Genomic DNA, 7,226 nt, shown 5'->3' with positions numbered 1-7,226 from the left:
TGACGTTTTGTCGATGACTACGTTCTGACCTATGATGCTTGCTACCGAGCAAAGATGCCACGACATCATCCATATGGCTTGTTGAAACCCTTACCGATTCCAAGGAAGTCGTGGCAATCTATTTGTCTTGATTTTATCACAGATCTGCCAATGTCGAAGGGTTTCGATGCTATCTTAACCATCGTTGATCGATATACTAAGATGGCACATTTTGTGCCGTGTACTAAGGCCATCACTAGTGAGGAAACCGCCGCCCTTGTCATGCGTGAGGTATTTCGGCATTATGGCCTCCCAGACAGTATCATCAGTGATCGAGGACCTCAATTCGTCTCCAAATTTTGGAAGCATCTCTTCAAGATGCTCAAGGTCTCTTGTAACCTCTCCTCCGGCTACCATCCCCAAACCCATGGGCAGGCGAAATGAACAAATCTAACGTTGTTACCCCGTAAGAGATGTACGGAGAGTCAATGTGATGAGCGAGGGTCAAATGTTATCATGATGATTGTTGTGTGTGTGTAGGGGGCATAAATGTAATTGTGAGTCGATACGTATGTGAACACATGGACACGTGTGTGCATCTGGATGGATACGAGGAGGTGTGAGTGAGTGTCAAGGTTGTTAGGTATGGTACGGATACCATACGTATTTAACGTATTAATACCCGTATAGTACCTCCCAATTTAAAAATACGTTAAATATGTTTTCTTAATATGTTAAATACTTATAAAATACGTAAAGTACGTAAAATACGTATTTTACGTATAGTACATTAAATACTTCTAGAATTTGAAAATTATTTACTTTTCTAAAAAATATCTATAATATTGTAAAAAACATCTATGTTTACACAATTTTGTGATGTACAATATAGTTCTACATCCTAAAATGCATATAAGACATTTGAACATTTCACATCCTAAAATACTTGTAGTAATATGGATGTCGATATTCCCTTATTCTATAAACCAGTGTAAGTGTGTATCACGATGTTCTACTTCAAATTGTAATTATTTACAATTATGCCTTCATAGATTGAGGAATCATCTACGATTATAACACTCATGATAGGTTTCTCTTTTCTTCGTTTTCTTCTTCTTCTTCTTCTATCTTCTACGATTATCACACTCAGGACAGGTTTATGTCTTCGTTTCTCTCTTCTTCTTCTTCATTGTTGTCTCTTCTATTCTTCTTTCTTCCTTCCTTTGACCTCTTTCTCATTAAAATCTTTTTTTTTCTTTTGCTTTTTGTCAGGGTTTTACTTACATTTTCTTTATAAATACGTATTATACCTGTTTTTTTATAAATACGTTAAATACCGTATTGGACAAATGTACATGATATTTGACTGAACAACATTGAGGTATAGTACGTACTATACAAATGATGAGGTACTATATGTATTTAAATGTTAAATACGGGTACGTAAACAACCATGGTGAGTGTCCAGTATGAATGCTCTAGGGGGCTTACACCCCTTTCTATCTACCCCCTCTTGTACTATTTAACCCCTTATGGGGAATGAATGAAACATGAATGAACATTTCTCTCTCTCCCTCTCTCTCTCCCCCTCAATGTTGAATCCCCTTGGGAGGGGGGTGGAGCCATTCTAGGCACCACCCCCCACCCCGCAATGCTTCTCAATGCACATGATCTCTCTCGCCATCAATCCCATACTCTCCATCATCATCATAACCACCATGTCTATCTTTATCATGATTATCATCATCCTTAACCTAACCCTAAAATCATACAACAGCTTTTGGCGACCACTAAGGCGACCCCCCTTTGGAGACGGAGTCGAAGAATGATACGCTGTCGTGCCTTTCGGCGCCAGATCGTTGCGTGAGTCGGGTGGGAACCGCAGGGGTTTTGGACTAGGAAGAGGAGAGTTTTAAGGCTAATAAGAATATAAATATGTTGTAAGAAAGAGTTATAGCAAACTCGTGAATCCCACGAGTGTATTGTATTAGATTAATCAATATGAATATAAGAATATAAACTTCGGTTGAAAGAGAATGATATAGAATTCTCGTGAATCCCACGAGTATAGTTTATTAATTGGTGTTTTTTAGAAACATATCCAGTTTCCAAATATTTTTCACACACAATTACATTGTGCTCCCCATCCTTATGTAGTGATGAGGAAGTCTTAGTAATCCATGCTTTTTCTCTAACTATAGACCCCATGCTTTTCCTATAGATAGACTATATGCTTTATCTAAAGTGATCATGCTTTTTTCTAACTTGTGCGTTTTTTATCATGCACGCTAGATGTGTATGTGTAGCTTTTTCTTTTGTTATGCGTTTTTTTAATGTTTATCCTAGCGTGAATTTACCTTTCTATGTGGGACATCTATGCTTTAACACTAATGAAATGCTAGTGTAATGGTAAGACATTACATTATTAACATGGAGGTGCAAGGTTCGAATCTTGCCCTATGCATGTTCCATTTATTTTGCTATTTTCTTCTATTTCTTCATTTTTTATTGAATCTAATACTATATACGTTTTTCACGTAGTGTACAAAATACACTACGACACTCACCCCCTCCAAACCCGCACATCCTCCGGTATGTGCCGAAGTTGTTGGTGTTTGTTAGTCTCCTCCGTCCAGTCTCTACCCGATTGGTTTCGTTGCCGGCTCGTAGTACCCTCGACTTCTCTTGTTATGTTGACTTTGTCTCTCCATTTGGAGCACATCCATTCTTTCCACCCGAACCATTGTCGACATCCGATCCACCATAGTCTTCGTTCGCTTTTTGCATGGCCCGCTTGGTCCTTGTCATCCGCGGTAGTATCTTTTCTTCATCAATCTCGACTTCTTTTCGGATTTTTGGTTTAGTCGGATTAGCTTACTTCCGATTCGGTCTCGTCGGATCGTCTTTCGTTTAGTTCGGCTTCCTTTCCGATTTGTATTCGGTCGATCCGGACTCGGTTGATCGGTTTTTACCGATTCAGTGCTCTTTCGGGTCGGTTTCTTTTCTTTTCTTTTCGTCCGGATTTGCTTTCTTTTCTTCGTTTTCACCTGCCTTGTCCGGTTCGACTTTCGGCACTTCTTTCCGTTGTTCGCCACGTAGGTCCTCCGATATGTGCTCGTTGTTCGGTCCTCGTGTCGTTGTAATGCATGCTTCTTTTCTCGCCTTAGCGCGTGCTTCTTTATTCGCCATAACACGCGTTTCTTTATTCGCCGTAGAGCGTGCTCTGTATTACGCGCTTCTCCCGTCGTAGACCCGACCTCCGCATTGTCGCACTTTCTTTTAGATTGGAATTTCGGATGGATCATTTTCCATCCGAACCGACTTCCGACTTTACCTTCCTCGCCGCCATCTCCCGTCTCTCCGGTCTCACGTTGGTTCTCGGACACAACCGCCGAAGTCTCTAGATATTGTTGGCATGAATCCTCGGTATTACCTTCTTTCGTAGTTTCACCCTTAGCATTCTTCTCGGCTATCTCTTCATCGTATTCGTCGGCTTCGACATTCGTTTTCTCTCCGCCACCTTCCGTCTCTTCGGTCTCACGTTGCCTTTCAATCGCAACCACCGGAGTCTCTGGAATCAGTGGTGGGGAAGTCTCGATATGGCAATCCGCCATTGATTCGTCCATAGCCACCTCCGATTCGATTTCGTCTTTTGTGGCTACCTCCTTAATCACATCCGCTTCACACTCTTTATCTGCATCAATTATGCAAACATCTATTATGCTTACCCCTTTTTGACCCGATGTCTCGGGCACTTGTATCCTGAAATTTCCTTCTACACTTGAATTATCGGCCTTATCCTTCGCCATCGTTCTTTCACAAGACGAGTGGGTGTCTTGTTCCACTCTTTCTCCCGTGGTACCATCATGTTGTATTTCGGCCTTCATATTGGCTTCATCGTTTTTCCTCAATCGACCATCCTTCATGGGCCATGTCGTTGTTGACGAGATTCTCAGCTTCCTTTCATCATGTCTTCGGCATACCCTTTCGACTTTGGCCCAATCCTCGGTAAGACCGTTCGCACCGTCATCATCTTCGAGTTCGATCCCGATGTCCATCCTTTCTTTTCGATCGATCGATCTTACGAACATTAAGACTTTATCTTCTCCCACCAATCTTCGTTCCCGCTCCGAGAGTCGAGCAAAACGATGCTCGAACTCTAGGAACGCTTGCGTTGCACTTCGGTGAGTCTTCTCCGACGCCACCCATTCGTCGAATTCTCGTCGATCTCGTCCCGTCCATCTCTCATAGTCATATGCCTCTCGTAAAGCTTCTTCAAAGGACTCCCATGTCGAGTTTTGTTGTTGTATCTTGTGGATTCTCTCTTGTAGTTCGTCCGAGGCCACCCGACTAAAGGATATCACTTGCAATCCTTCCGGTATCCGATATTGCATCATCTCCGCCTTATATTCACGTAGGTAGCGTGACACACCCTTACCGTTGAATTCCCCGTTTCGTTGTACGAGCCGCTTTACTGCCCCCGTGATCTCCGACATCGCTCGTTGTTCTTGTAGCATCCGCTCGAACATCATTATCATCATGTTCATTGCCTCTTGTTGATTCTCCATCTCCTTGCCACCTGCCTTCACGTCGGGTTCACCAACTTGTGTCGTGCCTTTCGGCGCCAGATCGTTGCGTGAGTCGGGTGGGAACCGCAGGGGTTTTGGACTAGGAAGAGGAGAGTTTTAAGGCTAATAAGAATATAAATATGTTGTAAGAAAGAGTTATAGCAAACTCGTGAATCCCACGAGTGTATTGTATTAGATTAATCAATATGAATATAAGAATATAAACTTCGGTTGAAAGAGAATGATATAGAATTCTCGTGAATCCCACGAGTATAGTTTATTAATTGGTGTTTTTTAGAAACATATCCAGTTTCCAAATATTTTTCACACACAATTACATTGTGCTCCCCATCCTTATGTAGTGATGAGGAAGTCTTAGTAATCCATGCTTTTTCTCTAACTATAGACCCCATGCTTTTCCTATAGATAGACTATATGCTTTATCTAAAGTGATCATGCTTTTTTCTAACTTGTGCGTTTTTTATCATGCACGCTAGATGTGTATGTGTAGCTTTTTCTTTTGTTATGCGTTTTTTTAATGTTTATCCTAGCGTGAATTTACCTTTCTATGTGGGACATCTATGCTTTAACACTAATGAAATGCTAGTGTAATGGTAAGACATTACATTATTAACATGGAGGTGCAAGGTTCGAATCTTGCCCTATGCATGTTCCATTTATTTTGCTATTTTCTTCTATTTCTTCATTTTTTATTGAATCTAATACTATATACGTTTTTCACGTAGTGTACAAAATACACTACGACAACGCGGATGTGCAAGCCATAGCGACTAAATGCAAGAAAAGCGACAAATGATGGCAATGATGTGCAGAAGAAGTCGGAAATGGAAGATTGACTGATGCACAATTCTACAACGAATTAATCTCTATATGTGTATGTTTTGTTTGGTTTGTTTTTGTCCTAAATGTCCGAGACATGTTGCCAAAGATGTACAAAAACGATGACAATGCATGAGAGGAAGTCGCGAAATGATGGCGTTACGTGAGTGTGCGAGAATAGAAATAACAATGTGCAAATGTGTGGTTAGCAATGACGTGTGTGTGCAAGAAAGCGTGCTGCAAGAGACAACCATAATGGCCAAGACAACCGACAACAGGATGGAGATGCCGGAAAGATGCTGCCGGACAGGCAATCAGAATAACCGGAATGGACGGACATGCCGGACAAGGCGATGGATGACGGCCAGAATAGCAACGGTGTTCGGAAGGTTGAAGAGGCAAACGAAAAGACACAGCAGAACCGACTGCTGGAAAGCGGACCGGAACGAGCCGGGATAAGACGGTTTGATGGCTAGAAAAGCGACATCGACAGAGGAAACGATCGGAGACGACTAGAGATGGAGTCCGCCATATAGCCGGCTAGACGGGCCGAACAGTCGGAACGGTGACGGAGCCGGGACGACGATTAAACGGCGGTGGCCACATACCAATGACTAAAGTGGTGGCGGACCAGCAACGGCCAAGTTGGATAGAGACAGCCGAATGTGTCAGACGACGAAGATAGCCGGACCGACGACCGGACATCAACGGAAGAGTAACCGGAGAAGCGGTCGGACGAGCCAGACGGACAGCAACCGACGGCCGGAAGGAACGGTGGCGGCCGAAAACCCTAAACAGACAGCCAGAGTTGCCGAAACGATGGGATGGATGGCATCGGAGCCGGAGACAGAGATGGAGAAACGGACACAAAGACGGAGCCGGCAGACAAGGCCGGACAGAGACAAACGGCAACGGCAACGACGATGGAGCCAGAGATGGAAACAGAGACTAAGATAGCCAAATACTGAGATGGTGATGACAAACAATAGTGACGAAGACGACGACAATGAAAAATGGAAACGGTGATGACTGGACAGGGCCAATAGATACATAGATACGGCGAAGACCCCTAACGACGACTGGAGAATCAACGGCCACAACAGCCACAAAGTCGGGATGACGACCGAACAGTGGTGCAGCTGGAGAGTGACAGGAACGACGGCCAAACAACGACAAAAGTGGCCGTAATAGCCGGACGGCGTCGGAAAGCCCGCTGGAGTAGACGGCCGAGTGTAGACTGGCCGGATAGGGCTGACAAGGACGACGACAACGACAAATGGAAATGGCGACGACAATGGAGATAGAGATGGCAACGACGATGGAGACATGAACGGACAACTAGCCGACAGAAGAGACGGCCGATGGAAGGAGAAATAACTAGAAGCAAACGCAGAAGAAGAAAAACAAGACAGACAAAATCATTAAAAAGAAAAGAAAGAAGAAGAAGAGAAGAAAGACGGAAAGATGAAGCAGTAGCAGAAGAACAAAGGAAAACGAGAAGAAGAGGAAGATGAAGGAGAAGGAATAGTAACAACATAAGCAAGAATGAGAAAAAGATAGAAGAAAAGGCAACGAAACAAGAGCCGGTCGAGGAAGAAGAGGCAAGAAAAAGAAAAAGACAAAAACAGAAAAATGAGGGAAAAGGAGAATGATAAAAGAGCATCCAAGAAATTTCTAAACAATAAGGGCATCCGACAAATTTCCAAAAACGTGAGGGCATTGTCAAAATTTTAAAAACATAAAGGGTATTCATAAAGATTTCATAAACATAAGGGTACAATATAAAATTTTAAAAACAAGAGGGCACCACTAGAATTTTGAAAATCCCCAAGACTACTC

The sequence above is a fragment of the Azolla caroliniana genome, unplaced genomic scaffold (genome assembly GCF_043228905.1).
Source record: "Azolla caroliniana isolate FFs.n. ecotype wild unplaced genomic scaffold, voAzoCaro1.0.p SCAF_12, whole genome shotgun sequence".
Classification (NCBI taxonomy): Eukaryota; Viridiplantae; Streptophyta; class Polypodiopsida; order Salviniales; family Salviniaceae; genus Azolla; species Azolla caroliniana.
The sequence above is the reverse complement of the archived record's forward strand: the minus strand, read 5'-3'. Positions refer to the sequence as shown.